A 21914-nucleotide genomic window follows, 5' to 3' on the forward strand; every position below is an offset into this window, starting at 1 on the left:
CATTCACTCCTTCTTGGATTGTAGATGAAGTGGAGATTACTGCTACTTGGTTCATCTCCATCTTCTTGGTGAGGTCAGCCAGCTGCTGGGTAATGAGCTTGTTTTGGGCCAACAGAGCATCTACATTGTTTAGCTCCATTACTCCTCTTGTGTTCCCTCTTTCGGAAGCATAGAAGTAGTCGTTCTCTGCTACTGTTTCGATAACATCTATGGCTTTCTCAATGGTCTTCTTCTTGTTCAAAGATCCTCCAGATGAATGGTCTATGGCCTTCTTTGACTCATAAGAGAGCCCTTCATAGAAAATGTGCAGCTGCACCCATTCGTTGAACATGTCAGGTGGACACCTCCTTGTTAAGTCCTTGAACCTCTCCCATGCTTCATATAGAGTCTCACCATCTTGTTGCCTGAAAGTTTGGACCTCAGCTCTCAGCCTATTGATTCGTTGAGGAGGGTAAAATCTTGCTAAGAATTTGTTCACCACGTCTTCCCAAGTTGTCAAGCTTTCCCTTGGGAAAGATTCCAGCCATTTGGCTGCCTTGTCCCTGAGTGAGAATGGAAATAAGAGCAGTCTATAGGCATCAGGATGGTTTTCCATGTTTGTTTCAAAGAATTCCTCTTCTTCCTCAGCACCAACCACTTTCTTTCCTCTTGCCTCCCTCCTTAATCTAAGGAAGGTCCTCTCAGGTTCAGAATCGAAGGAAGTTAAAGCCCCGCTTCTTCTCCCTGTCATACAACCATCAAGTGCAAGCAAGAAAAGATAGGTGCAGAAAGTATTTGTGTCAGAATTACTGTTAGTTGTGGGTGATGCAATATATCAAATAGTTAGTGGGTTAGCAAATAGAATTGAAAATAACAAAGAAGAAACAAAGAGTAGACGGGGAAGGGAAGAAGTTTAACTAAAACAAAAAGTAAATCACTCAAACAGAAAATGAAATTCACAAAATAAAAATGCTCAATCTAGTGATCTTCCAATTTAATCATTGTTGATGCACAATCAATCCCCGGCAACGGCGCCATAAACTTGATGTGGGGAAAACTTGTCTCGCAATAAATCTCCCTTCGGCAAGTGTACCGAATTTGTCGTCAAGTAAAAACTCACAATAGAGTGAGGTCGAATCCCACAGGGATTGATTGATCAAGCAACTTTAATTAGAAGAATGTTCTAGTTGAGCGAATCCAGAATTTGGGTTGAGAATTGCAGAAAATAAAATGGCGAGAATGTAAATAACAGAAAAGTAAATGCTAGAATTAAAGGATTGGAAGTAAATGACTGAAAATAAATTGCAGAATTGTAAATGGGAATGGGGGATTTGCTCATAAAAGTAAATGGCAGAAATTAAAGAGAATGGGTAAGATCAGATGGGGAGTTCATTGGGCTTAGGAGATGTTGCAATTCTCCGGATCAAGTTCATTTTCATCTCTTCCTCAATCAATGCACTCATTGATCTCCTTGGCAATCTTAAGTGATTGAATTACAATTTCTTGCAATTCAATCTCTCAAATCTTGATCAATAGCCAATTCTTTGGTCAATTGCTCATGAGAAGAGATGAAGTATGGTCACTGATTATACCACATGCATTTCCCAAATCAAGTATTGAGAGGGTTATAGTCACATACCCATCCAAACCCAATTTGGTCCAGCATGAGAAAGCATTTCTAGCTTGATCTCTTCATTCCTTTTTCAAGGTTCAAAAGAGATCCAAGTTTGAATAGCTTCTCTTCCAAGATAACTACTCAATTGGATGAAGATCGAAAGCTTTCAAGTAAAATCAAGAGAAAAGATAGAAGAAGAATAATGAAAATTAGTATTGATCCATCAAATTACAACAGAGCTCCCTAACCCAATGAAAGGGGTTTAGTTGTTCATAGCTCTTGAAAATGAAAACAAAGATGGAGAATACATCTTAAAACTAGAAAACCCAGAGAAGATAAAATATAGAGAGTAGTTCTCCTTTCCCAGCCTCCAGAACTCCTTTTACAATTCAAAGCTACTCCTATATATACTACTCTTCTCAGCTTCTAGTTTGCTCTTCAAGTCTTGGGCCTTTGGATCTTGAGTTTGAAGCAGTTCTTTTCTTCATTTGGGCTTGGCTTTACTTGCAGAGAGAAAGTGCTAAGTTGGCAGAGATTTCAGCTCAGGGCGTTAGGGGTGTTAACATTTAGTGAAAGTAAGAATGTCATTGGCAATCACTTTTCTCATTAACCTTGCAAGTTTCCTCCCTTTCCTTGCTTCCTTTGGTCCTGAAGTCAAGCAATAAAGTGCATCAAAGTTCTAGTCCAAGTCATGGGCAATGGAACATACAATTTGTCACTAAACTTATGCCAAATCCTCATGAAATAATGTAAAATGCACAATGTATGCTTGAATCAAGGTGTAAGTGAATATCTACCCAAAACTAGCTTATTTCCTAAGGAAATGCATGAAACTAACCTAAAAATAGTAAAGAAAAGGTCAGTGAAACTGGCCAAGATGCCCTGGCATCATATATCTATTAGAGTGAAATAAATTTCTAAATTTAATTTTCTTTAATTCCATTCGATGCCTTGATGTGTTTGCTTAGTGATTTTAGGCTTAGAAGACAAAGATTGGATTGAAGAAATGAAGAAAAAAAGCATGTAAAAGTGGGAAATTCATGAAGAAATGAAGGAATTGCTAAGCTGTCAATCCTGACATCTTCATACTAAATTGATCATAACTTGAGCTATAGAGGTCCAAATGAGGTGGTTCTAGTGGCATTGAAAAGCTAACATCTAGGGCTTCAAAATGATATGCAATTCTCTATAGTGGACATGGAGTTAAGTGATGCGTACGCGTGACACTCGGCATGTGACTCATTTTAAGAAATTGTGGCTGGCAATTTCTGAGCTCACTCAAGCCCAAATCTAACTCATTTCTGAAGTATCTGACGCCAAATTCAAGAAGGAACAAGGAGGGAGTAATTAGGGTAGCTTAGAAACCATGCTTTAGGTCATTTTTTAGAGAGAGAAGCTTCCTCTTCTCTCTAGAATTTAGGGTTTTTAGTTTAATTTTCTCTTAGGTTTGGGTTTAAATATTTGTTTTGATTTAGTTTTCTTTACTTTTTCTTGTTCCATTGCTCTAATTTTCTTAGTTCTTCTTGTTAAATTCTCATTTGTGTCACTTTTAGTTTCATAAACCTTTGTTACTTTTAATTTCATTTAATGCAATTTGATGTTTTATGTTTATTGGTATTTAATTGAGTTGTAATTTTTGTTATCATGCATTTGGTAGCTTTAGATTTTATTATTATTGCAATTTAACATGCTTTTCTTTTTATAAACATAAAGTATTTGATAAAATGCTTGGCTTAGTTTTAGAATAGATTTTGAGTATTCTTAACTTTGAGAGAGAAGCTAAGCTTGGTAATCTTGAGCCATTAATACCCTATTTAGATTGGTGATCTAGAGTTGTTAGTTAATCTTGTTTTCATTGATGCTACTTATGGATTGGGATTAACTAGGCCTATTTGACTTTCTCTCAATATGAGGATAACGTAAAAGGCTTAACTCTGGGCAATTATTATGTTATGATTAATGACTAGTATAACACCCCAGATTTTTAAAAATTAAATAATGAGTTAATTATGATTTATTATCTTATTTAATGAAATTTATTTTTTTAAAAATAATAAAATTAAATTTTATGATATTTTAAATTTAAAATTTATTAAAAATTTTAAATAATTTTTATTATAATAAGATATTTAAAAATATTATTATTATTATTATTATTATTATTATTATTATTATTATTATTATTATTATTATTATTATTATTATTATTATTATTATTATTATTATTATTTTTATTCCATTAATTTATTTGGCCAAAGTCACTAAAGGAATGTGATAGTGAGAATGATCGTTGGTCTAGAAATTCCTCAATAGAAATAGAATTTCTTCGTTATAAGCTGATGAGCGGATAATTTATACGCTTTTTGGCATTATTTTTACATAGTTTTTAGTATATTTTTATTAGTTTTAAATAAAAATCACATTTCTGGACTTTACTATGAGTTTGTATGTTTTTCTGTGATTTCAGGTAATTCCTGGCTAAAATTGAGGGGCTTGAGCAAAAATCTGATTCAGAGGCAGAAGAAGGACTGCAGATGTTGTTGGATTCTGACCTCCCTGCACTCGAAATAGATTTTCTGGAGCTACAGAAACCCAATTGGCACGCTCTTAATTGCGTTGGAAAGTAAACATCCAGGGCTTTCCAGAAATATATAATAGTCCATAATTTGCCCGAGTTTAGATGACACAAACTGGCGTTCAAACGCCAACTTCCTGCCCTATTCTGGAGTTAAACGCCAGAAATAGGTTGCAAATCAGAGTTAAACGCCAGAATCAGGCTACAATCTGGCGTTTAACTCCAAAAAGAGTCTCTACACATGAAAGCTCAATGCTCAGCCCAAGCACACACCAAGTGGGCCCGGAAGTGGATTTCTGCATCATTTACTTATCTTTGTAAACCCTAGTAACTAGTTTAGTATAAATAGGACTTTTTACTATTGTATTTACATCTTTGGAACGTTTAGTCCTTAGACAATGGAGGCTGGCCATTCGGCCATGCCTGGACCTTCATCACTTATGTATTTTCAATGGTAGAGTTTCTACACACCATAAATTAAGGTGTGGAGCTCTGCTGTTCCTCATGAATTAATGCAAAGTACTATTGTTTTCTTATTCAATTCAAGCTTATTCCTATTCTAAGATATTCGCTTGCACTTCAACATGATGAATATGATGATCCGTGACACTCATTACTATTCTCAACCTATGAACGCGTGCCTGACAACCACTTCCGTTCTACCTTGGATTGAGCGTTTATCTCTTAGCCTCCATTCCGAAAGATCGGAGTCTTCGTGGTATAAGCTAGAATTATTGGCGGCTATTCTTGAGATCTGAAAAGTCTAAACCTTGTCTGTGGTATTCCGAGTAGGATCTGGGAAGGGATGACTGTGACGAGCTTCAAACTTGCGAGTGTTGGGCGTAGTGACAGACGCAAAAGGATCACTGGATCCTATTCCAACATGATCGAGAACCGACAGATGATTAGCCGTACGGTGACAACGCATTTGGACCATTTTCACTGAGAGGACGGGAAGTAGCCATTGACAATGGTGATGCCCAACATACAGCTTGCCATGGAAAGGAGTATGAATGATTGGATGACAGCAGTAGGAAAGCAGAGGTTCAGAAGGAACAAAAGCATCTCCATACGCTTATCCGAAATTCTCACCAATGAATTGCATAAGTATCTCTATCCTATTTTATATTTTATATTTTAATTATCAAAATCTCATAACCATTTGAATCTGCCTGACTGAGATTTACAAGGATGACCATAGCTTGCTTCAAGCCGACAATCTCTGTGGGATCGACCCTTACTCACGTAAAGTTTATTACTTGGACAACCCAGTGCACTTGCTGGTTAGTTGTATCGGAGTTGTGAAAAAGAATTTGAGATTAAGAACGTGCGTACCAGGTTTTTGGCGTCGTTGCTAGAGATCACAATTTTGTGCACCAAGTTTTTGGCGCCGTTGTCGGGGATTGTTCGAGTTTGGACAACTGACGGTTCATCTTGTTGCTCAGATTAGGTAATTTTATTTTAATTTTAAGCTTTTTGTTTTTAATTTATTTTTATTTTTGAGAAAAAAAAAATTTTTCAAAAAAAATAAATTATTCTATGTTCTTCAGGATTTTTAAGAATGAATTCTAGAGTTTCATGAGATATGTTGAATCCTGGCTGGCTGTTAAGCCATGTCTAATCTTTTGGACCGAGGTTTTAACTATCCTTAAAAGAGCTTCTTTGTCTTTCTCAGCAATTTAGCCGTTGTATGTAATGATCTGCTAAAGCTTGGCTGACCATTGGCTATGTCTAGTGTTTTGGACCGAAGCCTTCACTGAAAGCTTGCCTAGCTAGTAAGCCATGTCTAATTCCTGGACCGAAGCTTTAGACTAACATTGCATGATTCCTGGAATTCTTATTAAAAATTTTGAAATCCATATTTTTCTTTTTCAAATTAATTTTTGAAAAATCCAAAAAATTTAATAAAATCATAATAACCAAAAATATTTTGTGTTTCTTGTTTGAGTCTTGTGTCAACTTTTAAGTTTGGTGTCAACTGCATGCTTTTTAATTTTCCTTTAATTTTCGAAAACTCATGCATGTGTCCTTCATAATCTTTAAGTTGTTCTTGATGATTTTCTTTGTTTGGTCTTTGCTTTTTATGTTTTGTATCTTTTCTTGTTTTTCATATGCATTTTCAATTTGTTAGTGTCTAAAGTTTCACAATTTCTAAGTTTGGTGTCTTGCATGTTTTTCTTTTCTTAAAAAAATTTTCAAAAATAAGTCTTGTGTTCATTCTGATCTTCAAAGTGTTCTTGGTGTTCATCTTGACATTCAAAGTGTTCTTGCATGCATTGTGTGTTTTGATTCATAATTTTCATGTTTTGAGTCCTTTTATTGTTTTTCTCTTTCTTCATTAAAAATTCAAAAATAAAAAAAAATATCTTTTCCTTTTTCTTCTCATAAATTTCGAATATTTGAGTTGACTTTTTCAAAAAAATTTCAAAACTTAGTTGTTTCTTATGAGTCAAATCAAATTTTTAATTTAAAAATTCTATCTTTTTCAAATCTTTTTCAAAAATTAAATCTTTTTCATTTTTTTCTTTCATATTTTCGAAAATTTCAAATTTATTTTCAAAAATATTTTTCTTATTTTGTTTCATAATTTCAAACTTTACTAACAATTAATGTGATTGATTTAAAAATTTTAAAGTTTGTTACTTGCCTATTAAGAAAGGATCAATCTTTAAATTTAGAATCATATCTTTTAGTTTCTTGTTAGTCAAGTAATCAACTTCAATTTTCAAAATCAAATCTTCTTAAATTTCTTTTTCAAATCTTTTTCAAAATGATTTTCAATCATAAATTTCAATCATATCTTTTTCAAAACTTAATTTTAAAATCTTTTCTAACTTCTCATCTTTTCAAAATTGATTTTCAAAATCTTTTTCAATTAACCACTTAACTTTTTGTTTGATTTTTAAAATCCTTATCTTTTTCAAAACCACCTAACTAATTTTCTCTCTCTTATTTTCAAAAATTACTAACATCTTTTTCAAAAATTTCTTTTCATTAACTAATTGTTTTAAATTTCAATTTAATTTTATTTTCCTTCTTAATTTTCGAATACTAACTACATTTTAAAATTAAAATAAAAACAAAAATAATTTTCCTTTTGTTTTAAATTAAATTCGAATTCTCTCCCCCTCTCTCATCTCCTTCTATTTATTTATTTATCTACTAACACTTCTCTCATAATTCGAACCCCATCTTCTTCTCTGTGTTCGAGTTTTTCTCTTATCCTTCTTCTATTCTTCTCTTCTTATACTCACATAAGGAATCTCTATACTGTGACATAGAAGATTCCATATTTTCTTTTCTGTTCTCTTCTTTTTCATATGAGCAGGAACAAGGATAAGAATATTCTTATTGAAGCTGATCCTGAACCTGAAAGGACTCTGAAGAGGAAGCTAAGGGAAGCTAAAGCACAACTCTCTGGAGAGAACCTAACAGAGATTTTCGAAAAAGAGGAGACATGGCCGAACCCAATAACAATGGTGGAGATGCAAAGAAGATGCTTGGTGACTTTATTGCACCCTCTTCTAACTTCTGTGGAAGAAGCATCTCACTTCTTGCAATTGGAGTAAACAATTTTGAGCTTAAGCCTCAATTGGTTTCTCTAATGCAGCAGAACTGCAAGTTTCTTGGACTCCCAATGGAAGATCCTCATCAGTTTTTAGCTGAATTCTTGCAAATCTGTGACATTGTTAAGACCAATGGAGTTGATCCTGAGGTCTACAGGCTTATGCTTTTCCCTTTTTTGTAAGAGACAGAGCTAGAACATGGTTGGATTCACAACCAAAGGATAGCCTGAACTCTTGGGATAAGCTGGTCAGTGCTTTTCTGGCCAAATTCTTTCCACCTCAAAAGATGAACAAGCTTAGAGTGGAAATCCAAACCTTCAGACAGAAGGAAGGAGAATCCCTCTATGAAGCTTGGGAAAGATACAAGCAACTGATCAAAAGGTGTCCTACTGACATGCTTCCAGAATGGAGCATCATAAGTATATTCTATGATGGTCTGTCTGAGTTGTCAAAAATGTCATTGGACCATTCTGCAGGAGGATCTCTGATGGGAAGCAGAAGCTGGTGAATTAAAAATTTATTAAAATGGTTACATTGCAAGTATAGTTCTTAACTCACCGAGAATCTGCTTATCAATTTAGAAATATGTTACAGAGAGTTTAAATTAAAATTACTGGGAGTTTTAAGTCCCAGGTCGTCTCCCAACGAGTTCCAGAAAGGTGTGCTGTTTTATTAATCAGATGTTCCAAGAAGTTGAGCTAAGTAAATTGGAATTTAAATTGAGGATTTTTAAATAATATAAATAAAAGCCTTGACTGGGAATTGATTGGTTAGAATCTCTATCATTGATGGTGTGATTGTAAGATTAATTTATAATTAATGGTTGTTCTGTTTGGTTATCCTTTACTAGGTAAGGGAAAGTCAAACAAGTGGGAATGCTAGATCTGTTCACAAGTTGCAACCCACTTGGTTCAAAGGGATTGGCGTCGGTGACAGGATAGCAATCCAACATTTAACCCAATTACAAATTTTCTTTCAATCCTTCCAACTCAAGAGTTCCTTTTAATCAACTCCCCATCAAGTAAGGAAACTACTCACACATTGTAAATAAAGAATCCATAGCGCATGAAAGGGAATTAAAAGAAGACATGATTGTTGGAATTGAAATTGAATTAAAAAGAAATAATCCTTGCATTAAATAATCATAAAAGTATCTGAATGACAAAATTGAACATAACAAAGAACATGGAAGAATAGAACCAAGTTAAGAGAACAAACTAGAATGATGAAGTCTTGATGAGGAAATAACTCTTCTCACTGTTCCAATGCTAATACCAATTGAAAATTAAAATTCTAAAAACTAGAGAGAAAAAAATCTAAGAGAGTGAAAAACTAGATCTAAAACTACTGAATGAATGTGTGTGTTGTTTCTGCATATTCTCTGACTCTAGTCTGCTGTTTCGGGCCGAAAACTGGGCCGAAATAAGGTCCAAAATCGCCCCCAGTGGATTCTGCAGATTATGCAGATCGCACATGTCACGTGATCACGTCGTCCATGCGGACGCGTCGCTTGCGCTTTTTCCTCTCCACGCGTTTGCGTCGTCCACGCCACCGCGTCGCTTGCGCTTTCCAACCCGCGCGGCCGCGCAAGCCATGCGGCCGCGTCACTGTGATTTGTGCTCCTTCACGCGGTCGCGTGAGCTATGCGACCGCGTCACTTCTCGCTGGTTATCTCCTCAAATTCTTGTGTTCCTTCCATTTTTTCTAGCTTCCTCTCCAATCTACATCTCGTTCATGCCCTATAAAGCCTGAAACACTTGACACACAGATCACGGCATCGAATGGAATAAAGGAGAATTAAAAATAAATAATTAAAGTCTCTAGGAAGTAATTTTTAAACATGTACTGAATTTAGGAAAGAAATCTAATTGCATGCTAAATTGATGAATAAGTGGGCAAGGATCATGACAAAATCACACAATTAAACACAATATAAACCATAAAATAGTGGGTTATCAATCTCTTCATCTGAAAACCCCTGCAGAAGCTCAGGAACTCATTGAAATGGTTGCAAATAACCAGTTCATGTACACCTCTGAGAGGAATCCTGTGAACAATGGGATGCCTCATAAGAAAGGAGTCCTTGAAATTGATACTCTGAATGCCATATTGGCTCAGAACAAAATATTGACTCAGCAAGTCAATATAATTTCTCAAAGTCTGAATGGATTGCAAGCTGCATCCAACAGTACTAAAGAAGCATCTTCTGAAGAAGAAGCTTATGATCCTGAGAACGCTGCAATAACAGAGGTGAATTACATGGGAGAACCCTAAAGAAACACCTATAATCCTTCATGGAGAAATCATCCAAATTTCTCATGGAAAGACCAACAGAAGCCTCAACAAAGCTTCAATAATAATGGTGGAAGAAACAGGTTTAGCAATAGCAAGCCTTTTCCATCATCTTCTTAGCAACAGACAAAGAATTCTAAACAGAGCTATTCTGGCATGGCAACCATAGTCTCTGATCTATCCAAGACCACACTAAATTTTATGAATGAAACAAGGTCCTCCATTAAAAATTTGGAGGCACAGGTGGGTCAGCTGAGTAAGAAGATTAGTGAAACACCTCCCAGTACTCTTCCAAGCAATACAGAAGAAAATCCCAAGAGAGAGTGTAAGGCCATAACCATGACTAACATGGTCGAACCTGGAGAGAGTGAGGAGGACGTGAATCCCAATGAGAAAAGCCTCATGGGATGTCCTCTGGACAGAAAGGAATTTCCCTTTGAGAAACCAAAAGAATCTGAGGCTCTTACTAAGACCATAGAGATTCCACTGAACTTCCTTCTGCCATTCATGAGCTCTGATGAATATTCTTCCTCTGAAGAGGATGAAGACATCACTGAAGAGCAAGTTGCTAAGTATCTAGGAGTAATCATGAAGCTGAATGCCAAGTTGTTTGGTAATGAAACTTGGGAGGATGAACCCCCGTTGTTCACCAATGAACTGAATGCATTAATGAGGAAGACACTACCTCAGAAGAAACCGGATCCCGGAAAATTCTTCATACCTTGTACCATAGGCACCATGACATTTGAGAAGGCTCTGTGTGACCTGGGGTCAGGGATAAACCTCATGCCACTCTTTGTAATGGAGAAATTGAGAATCCTTGAGGTACAAGCTGCAAGAATCTCACTAGAGATGGTAGACAAATCAATGAAACAGGCTTATGGACTAGTAGAGGACGTGCTAGTGAAGGTTGAAGGCCTTTACATCCCTGCTAATTTCATAATTCTAGATACTGGGAAGGATGAGGATGAATCCATCATCCTTGGCAGACCCTTCCTAGCCACAGCAAAAGTAGTGATTGATGTTGACAGAGCAGAGTTGGTCCTTCAGTTGAATGAAGACTACCTTGTATTTAAGACTCAAGGTTCTCCTTCTGTAACCATGAAGAGGAAGCATGAAAAGCTTCTTTCAATACAGAGTCAAACAGAACCCCCACATTCAAACTCTAAGTTTGGTGTTGGGAGGCCCCAACCTTGCTCTGATTATCTGTGAGGCTCCATGAGAGCTCACTGTCAAGCTATTGACATTAAAGAAGCGCTTGTTGGGAGGCAACCCAATGTTATTTAATTATATCTATTTATTTTCTATTGTTATTTGATGAGCGGATATTTTATACGCTTTTTGGGTTTAATTTCATATAGTTTTTAGTATGTTTTAGTTAGTTTTTAGTTTATTTTCATTAGTTTCTAGGCAAAATTCATATTTCTGGACTTTACTATGAGTTTGTGTGTTTTTCTGTAATTTCAGGTATTTTCTGGCTGAAATTGAGGGAGCTGAGCAAAAATCTGATTCAGGCTGAAAAAGGACTGCTGATGCTGTTGGATCCTGACCTCTCTGCACTCGGAATGAAATTTCTGGAGCTAAAGGAGTCCAATTGACGCGCTTCTAATTGCATTGGAAAGTAGACATCCAGAGCTTTCCAGAAATATATAATAGTCCATACTTTGCTCAAGGATAGATGACGTAAACTGGCATTCAACGCCAGTTTCATGTTGCAGTCTGGCGTCCAGCGCCAGAAACACGTTACAAGTTGGAGTTCAACGCCAGAAACAGGTTACAGCCTGACGTTGAATGCCCAAAACAGCCCAGGCACGTGAGAAGCTTTAGTCTCAGCCCCAGCACACACTAAGTGGGCCCCAGAAGTGGATTTCTGCACTATCTATCATAGTTTACTCATTTTCTGTAAACCTAGGTTACTAGTTTAGTATTTAAACAACTTTTAGAGATTTATTTTGTATCTCATGACATTTTAGATCTGAACTTTTTACTCTTTGACGGCATGAGTCTCTAAACTCCATTGTTGGGGGTGAGGAGCTCTGCTGTATCTCGATGAATTAATGCAAGTATTTCTGTTTTCTATTCAAACACGCTTGTTTCTATCTAAGATGTTCATTCGCACTTCAATATGATGGATGTGATGATCCGTGACACTCATCACCATTCTCAAACTATGAACGCGTGCCTGACAACCACCTCCGTTCTACATTAGATTGAATGAATATCTCTTGGATCCCTTAATCAGAATCTTCGTGGTATAAGCTAGAATCCATTGGCAACATCCTTGAGAATCCAGAAAGTCTAAACCTTGTCTGTGGTATTCCGAGTAGGATTCAGGGATGGGATAACTGTAACGCACTTCAAACTCACGAGTGCTGGGCGTAGTGACAACGCAAAAGGATAGTAAATCCTATTCCGGTATGATTGAGAACCTACAGATGATTAGTCGTGCGGTGACAGCGCATCTGGACCCTTTTCACTGAGAGGACGGATGGTAGCCATTGACAACGGTGATCCACCAGCATAAAGCTTGCCATAGGAGGAACGTGCGTGTGTGAACAAGAAGACAGAGGAAAGCAGAGATTCAGAAGACAAAGTATCTCCAAAACTCCAACACATTCTCCATTACTGCATAACAAGTATTTAATTCATGCTCTTTTATTTTTCACAATTTAAACTGATAAAAATAATTGCCTTCCTAACTAAGATTTACAAGATAACCATAGATTGCTTCAAACCAACAATCTCCGTGGGATTCGACCCTTACTCACGTAAGGTATTACTTGGACGACCCAGTGCACTTGCTGGTTAGTTGTGCGAATTTGTAAGAGTAATATTGACATTGACATGTAACAAATTCGTGCACCAAGTTTTTGGCGCCGTTGCCGGGGATTGTTTGAGTTTGAACAACTGACGGTGAATCCTGTTGCTTAGATTAGGAAAATTTTGTCTTTTGGGTCAGAGTCTTTTATATTCTTTTCAAAAATTTTTCAAAAATATTATTTTTCTTTATTAGTTTTTAGTTTTTCTTGTTCTATTTCTTTTCTTGTTTTTCGTGTGCCTTTTCAAAACATTAGTTTTCAAAAAAATTTTTTTTTCTTAGTTATTAAAAATACTTCTTCAAAACAAGTGTTATATTTACTGCCCAATTGGCTAGAGCGTTGGTCTATGTTCTTGATAATTGGGTATATTCTTTTCAAAATCTTCTTTTTCAAAAATAATTTCTCTATTAAATCTTGTGCCAAACTTTAAGTTTAGTGTTTTCTTGTTGATTTCTCTTTGGTTTTCGAAAATTTTAGTTTGGTTTTCTAAAAATTTTAAGTTTGGTGTTCTATCTTCATGTTCTTGTTGTTCTTGTGAGTCTTAAAGGTGTTCTTGACTTTTCCTTGTGTCTTGATCTTAAAATTTTTAAGTTTGGTGTTCCTTGGTGTTTTCCCTCCAAAATTTTCGAAAACAAGGAGCATTAGATCTAAAAATTTTAAATCTTGTGCTATTTTATTATTTTTCTCTCTCCTTATCAAATTCAAAAAAATATATTTTCTCTCCATTTTAAAGCAAATTTTCGAAAATTGCTCTTAAAATTCAGATTTTTATTTCAAAATTTAAAACCTTTTTCAAAAATCATATCTTTTTCAAAACTTCCTAAACCACTCTTTTCATTTTTTCGAAAATCTTCATCCATTTTTTATTTATTTTATTTTAATTTATTTTATTTTCAAAATAAATAAATAAATAAATAAAAATATTTTTTATCATCTCCCTTTCTCCATCATGGATCTAAGTGGAAATGAATAGTCCAGAAGGACTCTGGGGTCATATGCTAACCCCACTACTGCTTCATATGGGAGTAGTATCAGTATACCCTCCATTGGAGTCAGTAGCTTTGAGTTGAATCCTCAGCTCATTATCATGGTGCAGCAAAGTTGCCAGTATTCCGGTCTTCCACAAGAAGAACCTACAGAGTTTCTGGCACAGTTTTTACAAATTGCTGACACAGTACATGATAAGGAAGTAGATCAGGATGTCTACAGATTATTGCTGTTCCCATTTGCTATAAAAGACCAAGCTAAGAGGTGGTTAAATAACCAACCTAAGGCTAGCATAAAGACATGGAAACAGCTGACAGAAAAATTCCTGAATCCATACTTTCCTCCAAAACGGATGACACAGCTAAGGCTGGACATCCAAGGTTTTAAACAAGGAGATAATGAATCTCTTTATGATGCCTGGGAGAGATACAGAGAGATGCTAAGAAAATGCCCCTCTGAAATGTTTTCAGAGTGGGTTCAGCTAGATATCTTCTATTATGGGCTTACAGAAAGCGCTCAGCTTCTCTAGATTACTCAGCTGGTGGATCTATCCACATGAGAAAGACAATTGAAGAAGCTCAAGAGCTCATTGATACAGTTGCCAGAAATCAGCATCTGTACCTAAGCAGTGACCCTTCTATGAAAGAAGAGGCTAAAACAGTAACTGCTGAACTCAGCCTTGTAGAACAAGCTGCTGAATTCAATCAGCAATTGGATTTTCTAACAAAGCAGTTAGCTGAATTCAAGGATAGACTACAAGAGACAAAGATGGCTAATATAAATATGGAAGTACAATTAAAGCAAACAAAGCAGTAGCTGTCAAAACAAATAACAGAAGAATGCCAAGCAGTTCAATTAAAAAGTGAGAAGAGATTAAATACCCCACCTCAAGGTAGCAGGAAGCCAAGAAATGAGCAAACTACCCAAAATCCATCTGAGGACAGTAAGAGCCTGGAGAGAAATAATTCTGGCGCTAAAACGCCAGAGATTGGGTGGAAGGCTGGCGTTGAACGCCCAAACCATGCTCAGGACTGGCGTTCAACGCCAGAAACAAGCAAGGAACTGGCGTTGAACGCCCGAAGGAAGCACAGTTCTGGCATTCAGACGCCAGGAGCAGATGAGGAGTTGGCGTCTAACGTCACTCCAGCTTCCAACCCTGGCACTCAAATGCCAGTGAGGGATCAGACACACACAAGTGCTGATGACAACCCCTCTGAAAAGGCTTATTCAACCACTTCTGTAGGAAATAAACCTGCAGCAACCAAGGTTGAGGAATATAAAGCCAAGATACCTTATCCTCAAAAACTCTTCCAAGAGGAGCAGGATAAGCAATTTGCTCGCTTTGCAGATTATCTCAGGACTCTTGAAATAAAGATTCCGTTTGCAGAGGCACTTGAGCAAATACCTTCTTATGCCAAGTTCATGAAAGAGATCTTAAGTCATAAGAAGGATTGGAGAGAAACTGAAAGAGTTCTCCTCACTGAAGAATGCAGTGCAGTCATTCTGAAAAGCTTTCCTAAAAAGCTTAAAGATCCCGGAAGCTTTTTGATACCATGCATATTAGACGGTAACTGCACCAAGACAGCCCTATGTGATCTTGGGGCAAGCATCAACTTAATACCTACATCCACCATCAGAAAGCTTGGTTTAACTGAAGAAGTTAAACCAACCCGGATATGTCTCCAACTTGCTGATGGCTCAATTAAATATCCATTAGGCGTGATTGAGGACATGATTGTCAGGGTTGGGCCATTCGCCTTTCCCACTGAATTTGTTGTGCTGGAAATGGAGGAGCACAAGAGTGCTACTCTCATTCTAGGAAGACCTTTCCTAGCAATTGGACGAACTCTCATTGACGTCCAACAGGGGAAAATAACCCTGAGAGTCAATGAGGATGAGTTTAAGTTGAATGCTGTCAATGCCATGCAGCATCCAGACACACCAAAAGACTGCATGAAAGTTGATATCATTGACTCTCTGGTGGAGGAGATCAACATGGCTGAGAGTCTCGAATCAGAGCTGGAAAACATTTTTAAAGATGTTCCGCCTGATCTGGAGGATTCAGAGGAATTAAAAGAGCCTCTGAAATTTCCTCAGGGAGAGGAAAAACCTCCTAAACCCGAGCTCAAACCATTACCACCATCCCTGAAATATGTATTTCTAGGAGAAGGTGATACTTTTCCAGTGATCATAAGCTCTGCTTGAAATCCACAGGAAGAGGAAGCACTAATTTAAGTGCTAAGGACACACAAGACAGCTTTTGGGTGGTCCATAAGTGACCTTAAGGACATAAGCCCAGCGAGATGCATGCACAAAATCCTATTGGAGGATGATGCTAAGCCAGTGGTTCAACCACAGAGGCGGCTAAATCCAGCCATGAAGGAAGTGGTGCAGAAAGAGGTCACTAAATTACTGGAGGCTGGGATTATTTATCCTATTTCTGATAGCCCCTGGGTGAGTCCTGTTCAAGTTGTCCCTAAAAAGGGAGGCATGACAGTGGTTCATAATGAAAAAAATGAACTGGTTCCTACAAGAACAGTTACAGGGTGGCGCATGTGTATTGATTACAGAAGGCTCAATACAGCCACCAGAAATGATCATTTTCCTTTACTATTCATAGACCAGATGCTAGAAAGACTAGCAGGTCATAATTATTACTGCTTTTTGGATGGCTACTCAGGCTACAACCAAATTGCAGTAGATCCCCAGGATCAAGAGAAAACAGCATTCACATGCCCATCTGGAGTGTTTGCTTACAGAAGGATGCCATTTGGGCTGTGTAATGCGCCTGCAACCTTTCAGAGATGCATGCTCTCTATTTTCTCTGATATGGTGGAAAAATTTCTGGAAGTCTTCATGGATGACTTCTCAGTATATGGAGACTCATTCAGCTCCTGTCTTGATCACCTGACACTGGTTCTGAAAAGATGCCAAGAGACCAACTTGGTTTTAAACTGGGAAAAATGTCACTTTATGGTGACTGAAGGGATTGTCCTTGGGCATAAAATTTCAAATAAGGGAATAGAGGTGGATGATGAGCGGATAATTTATACGCTTTTTGGCATTATTTTTAGTATGTTTTTAGTAGGATCTAGTTACTTTTAGGGATGTTTTCATTAGTTTTTATGTTAAATTCACATTTCTAGACTTTACTATGAGTTTGTGTGTTTTTCTGTGATTTCAGGTATTTTCTGGCTGAAATTGAAGGACTTGAGCAGAAATCAGATTCAGAGGTTGAAGAAAGACTGCTGATGCTGTTGGATTCTGACCTCCCTGCACTCAAAGTGGATTTTCTGGAGCTACATAACTCGAAATGGCGAGCTTCCAATTGCATTGGAAAGTAGACAACCGGGGATTTCCAGCAATATATAATAGTCCATACTTTGGCCAAGTTTAGACGATACAAACTGGCGTTCAATGCCAGCTTTCTGCCCAATTCTGGCGTCCAGCGCCAGAAAAGGATCCAAAACCAGAGTTGAACGCCCAAACTGGCACAAAAGCTGGCGTTCAACTCCAAGAAGGACCTCTACACGTGCAACACTCAAAGCTCAGCCCAAGCACACACCAAGTGGGCCCCGGAAGTGGATTTATGCATCAATTACTTACTTCTGTAAACCCTAGTAGCTAGTTTATTATAAATAGGACCTTTTACTATTGTATTAGACATCTTTGGATTATCTTTTGATCTATTGATCACGTTTTGGGGGCTGGCCATCTCGGCCATGCCTGGACCTTTCACTTATATATTTTCACGGTAGAGTTTCTACACTCCATAGATTAAGGTGTGGAGCTCTGCTGTTCCTCAAAGATTAATGCAAAGTACTACTGTTTTCTATTCAATTCATCTTGTTCGCTTCTAAGATATTCATTCGTACTTAAATCTGAATGTGATGAACGTGACAATCATCATCATTCCCTATGAACGCGTGCCTGACAACCACTTCCGTTCTATCTTCGACTGAATGAGTATCTCTTAGATCTCTTAATCAGAATCTTCGTGGCGTAAGCTAGAATGATGGCGGCATTCAAGAGAATCCGGAAAGTCTAAACCTTGTCTGTGGTATTCCGAGTAGGATTCAATGAATGAATGACTGTGACGAGCTCTAAACTCGCGATTGCGGGGCGTTAGTGACAGACGCAAAAGGATAGTAAATCCTATTCCAGCATGATCGAGAACTGACAGATGAATAGTCGTGCCGTGACAGGGTGCGTTGACCATTTTCACTGAGAGGATAAGATGAAGCCATTGACAAGGGTGATGCCTCCAGACGATTAGTCGTGCCGTGACAGGGCATTGGATCATTTTCTCGAGAGATGACCGAAAGTAGCCATTGACAGTGGTGATGTATAACATAAAGCCAGCCATGGAAAGGAGTAAGACTGATTGGATGAAGATAGCAGGAAAGCAGAGGTTCAGAGGAACGAAAGCATCTCCATTCGCTTATCTAAAATTCTCACAAACGAATTACATAAGTATTTCTATCCCTATTCTATTAATTATTATTCGAAAACACCATTATCAATTTATATCTGCCTAACTAAGATTTGCAAGGTGACCATAGCTTGCTTCATACCAACAATCTCCGTGGGATTCGACCCTTACTCACGTAAGGTATTACTTGGACGACCCAGTGCACTTGCTGGTCAGTTACACGGGGTTGTGAACCGTGGTTTTGGCATCATGTTTTTGGCGCCATTTCCAGGGAAAGAAAGAGCAATGAACTTTACATAATTAAAGTGTAATCACGATTCCGCGTACCAAGTTTTTGGCGTCGTTGCCGGGGATTGTTCGAGTTTGGACAACTGACGATTCATCTTGTTGCTCAGATTAGGTAATTTTCTTTTTGTTTTCTTTTCAAAAAAATTTTTCAAAAATATTTCAAAATTTTCTCCTTTGTTTTTGAAAAAAAAATAATATAAAAATGTTTTCAAAAATTTTATTCAAAATTTTTAAGAATGAATTCTAGTGTTTCATGAAGCATGTGAAGCCTGGCTGGCTGTAAAGCCATGTCTAAATTTATTTGGACTGAGGCAGCAATTTGTTATCAAGAGCAAGCTAGTTGTTGCTAATCCACCTGCTGCTGTTCCTGATTCACCTGCTGAAGCTTGGCTGGCCATTGGCCATGTCTAGTGTTTTGGACCGGAGCTTTCATTGAAAGCTTAGCTGGCTAGTGAGCCATGTCTAATTCCTGGACTGAAGCTTTAGACTAAGAATGCAAGATTCCTAGAATTCATGTTAAAAATTTTGGAATCCTTATTTTTTCTTTTTCATATAATTTTCGAAAAAATCCAAAAAAATTAGAAAATCATAAAAATCAAAAACATTTTTTGTGTTTCTTGTTTGAGTCATGAGTCATGTCATAAGTTTGGTGTCATTTGCATGTGCATCTTGCATTTTTCGAAAATTTCATACATTCATAGTGTTCTTCATGATCTTCAAGTTGTTCTTGGTAAGTCTTCTTGTTTGATCTTGATGATTTTTTGTTTTGTGTTGTATGGTGTTTTTCATATGCATTCTTGAATTCTTAGTGCGTAAGCATTAAAGAATTCTAAGTTTGGTGTCTTGCATGTTTTCTTTGCATTAAAAATTTTTCAAAATTGTGTCTATGATGTTCATCTTGACATTCAAAGTGTTCTTGGTGTTCATCTTGACATTCATAGCATTCTTGCATGCATTCATTATTTTGATCCATAACTTTCATGCATTGCATCATTTTTCCTGTTTTCCTCTCTCATCATAAAAATTCAAAAAAACAAAAAAATATCTTTCCCTTTTTCTCTCATCAAATTCGAAAATTTGAGTTGACTTTTTCAAAATTTTTAAAATCAAGTTGTTTCTTATGAGTCAAATCAAATTTTTAATTTGAAAATCTTATCTTTTTCAAAATCTTTTTCAAAAATCAAATCTTTTTCAAAATTCTTAGTTATTTTTGAAAATTCCAAAAATATTTTTCAAAAATCTTTTTCTTATTTTTATATCAAATTTTCGAAAATAACATAATCAATTAATGTTTTGATTCAAAAATTTGAAGTTTGTTACTTGCTTGTTAAGAAAGATTCAAACTTTAAGTTCTAGAATCATATCTTGTGATTTCTTATGAATCAAGTCATTAATTGAGATTTTAAAAATCAAATCTTTTTCAAAACTAATTTCTAAAATATCTTCTTATCTTACCTTTTTCAAAAAGTTGGTTTCAAAATATCTTTTCTAACCTCCTAACTTCTTATCTTTTCAAAATTTGTTTCAACTAACTAACTAACTTTTTGTTTGTTTCTTAACTTTTTCAAAACTACCTAACTAACTCTCTCTCTCTAATTTTCGAAAATATCTTCCCTCTTTTTCAAAAATTTCTTTTTAATTAACTAATTATTCTTATTTTTATTTTTGATTTTAAAAATTTTCGAAAAATACTAACATTTTTCAAAAAACCATTTTCGAAAATCACTAACCCTTTTTCAAAAATTATTTTCGAAAATTCTCCCTCTCCCATCTTATTCTATTTATTTATTCATCTACTAACATCTCATCTCACATCTTTACCCTCCTCACAGTTGTGTTTCTTCCATTACATTACATTCTTTATCTCCCTCTTTTCTTCCACTCACACAGGGATCCCTATACTGTGGTATAAAGGATCTCTATTATTATTATTATTATTTTTCTGTTCCCTCTTCTCTGTCATATGAGCAGGAGCAAGGATAAGAACATTCTTGTGGAAGCAGATCCAGAACCTGAAAGGACTCTGAAAAGGAAACTAAGAGAAGCTAAAATACAACAATCCAGAGATAACCTTTCAGAAATTTTCGAACAGGAAGAGGAGATGGCAGCCAAAAATAATAATAATGTAAGGAAGATACTTGGTGACTTTACTGCACCTAATTCCAATTTACATGGAAGAAGCATCTCCATTCCTGCCATTGGAGCAAACAACTTTGAGCTGAAACCTCAATTAGTTTCTCTGATGCAGCAGAACTGCAAGTTTCATGGACTTCCATCTGAAGATCCTTTTCAGTTCTTAACTGAATTCTTGCAGATATGTGATACTGTTAAGACTAATGGAGTAGATCCTGAAGTCTACAGGCTCATGCTTTTCCCTTTTGCTGTAAGAGACAGAGCTAGATTATGGTTGGATTCTCAACCCAAAGACAGCCTGAACTCTTGGGATAAGCTGGTCACGGCTTTCTTAGCCAAGTACTTTCCTCCTCAAAAGCTGAGCAAGCTTAGAGCTGATGTTCAAACCTTCAGACAGAAAGAAGGTGAATCCCTCTATGAAGCTTGGGAAAGATACAAACAGTTGACCAAAAAGTATCCTTCTAACATGCTTTCAGAATGGACCATCCTGGATATATTCTATGATGGTTTATCTGAGCTATCAAAAATGTCACTGGACACTTCTGCAGGTGGATCCATTCACCTAAAGAAAATGCCTGCAGAAGCTCAAGAACTCATTGACATGGTTGCTCATAACCAGTTCATGTACACTTTTGAAAGGAATCCTGTGAGTAATGGGACGCCTATGAAGAAGGGAGTTCTTGAAGTTGATACTCTGAATGCCATATTGGCTCAGAATAAAATATTGACTCAGCATGTCAATATGATCTCTCAGAGTCTGCATGGAATGCAAGCTGCATCCAACAGTACTCAAGAGGCTTCTTATGCAAAAGAAGCTTATGATCCTGGGAACCCTGCAATAGCAGAGGTAAATTACTTAGGTGAACCTTATGGAAACACCTATAACTCATCATGGAGAAATTACCCCAATTTCTCATGGAAGGATCAAAAGTCTCAACAAGGCTTTAATAATGGTGGAAGAAACAGGTTTAACAATAATAAAACTTTTCCATCATCCACTCAACAACAGACAGAGAACTCTGAACAAAATGCTTCTAATTTAGCAAATCTAGTCTCTGATCTATCTAAGGCCACTGTGAGTTTCATGAATGAAACCAGGTCTTCCATTAGAAATTTGGAAGCACAAGTGGGCCAGCTGAGTAAAAGGATCACTGAAATCCCTCCAAGTACTCTCCCAAGCAATACAGAAGAGAATCCAAAAGGAGAGTGCAAGGCCATTGACATAAGC

At 36.7% G+C, this 21914-nt stretch overlaps 3 non-coding genes across 3 annotated transcripts; 1 reads left to right on the forward strand and 2 right to left on the reverse strand.

Moving 5' to 3' along the window:
* Positions 1 to 329: 329 nt before the first annotated feature.
* LOC148551134 (small nucleolar RNA R71) lies at positions 330 to 433 on the forward strand. The gene has a single exon (XR_015892635.1). It is a non-coding gene; the product is annotated as a small nucleolar RNA R71 (small nucleolar RNA).
* Positions 434 to 8027: 7594 nt separating this feature from the next.
* LOC148551135 (small nucleolar RNA R71) lies at positions 8028 to 8135 on the reverse strand. Its single transcript, XR_015893624.1, has one exon. It is a non-coding gene; the product is annotated as a small nucleolar RNA R71 (small nucleolar RNA).
* A 12915-nt stretch (positions 8136 to 21050) lies between these two features.
* On the reverse strand, positions 21051 to 21158 carry LOC148551136 (small nucleolar RNA R71). The gene has a single exon (XR_015893580.1). It is a non-coding gene; the product is annotated as a small nucleolar RNA R71 (small nucleolar RNA).
* Between the last annotated feature and the right edge of the window lie 756 nt (positions 21159 to 21914).

The sequence above is a fragment of the Arachis ipaensis genome, chromosome B7 (assembly GCF_059453495.1).
Source record: "Arachis ipaensis isolate K30076 ecotype BB chromosome B7, ASM5945349v1, whole genome shotgun sequence".
Lineage (NCBI taxonomy): Eukaryota > Viridiplantae > Streptophyta > Magnoliopsida > Fabales > Fabaceae > Arachis > Arachis ipaensis.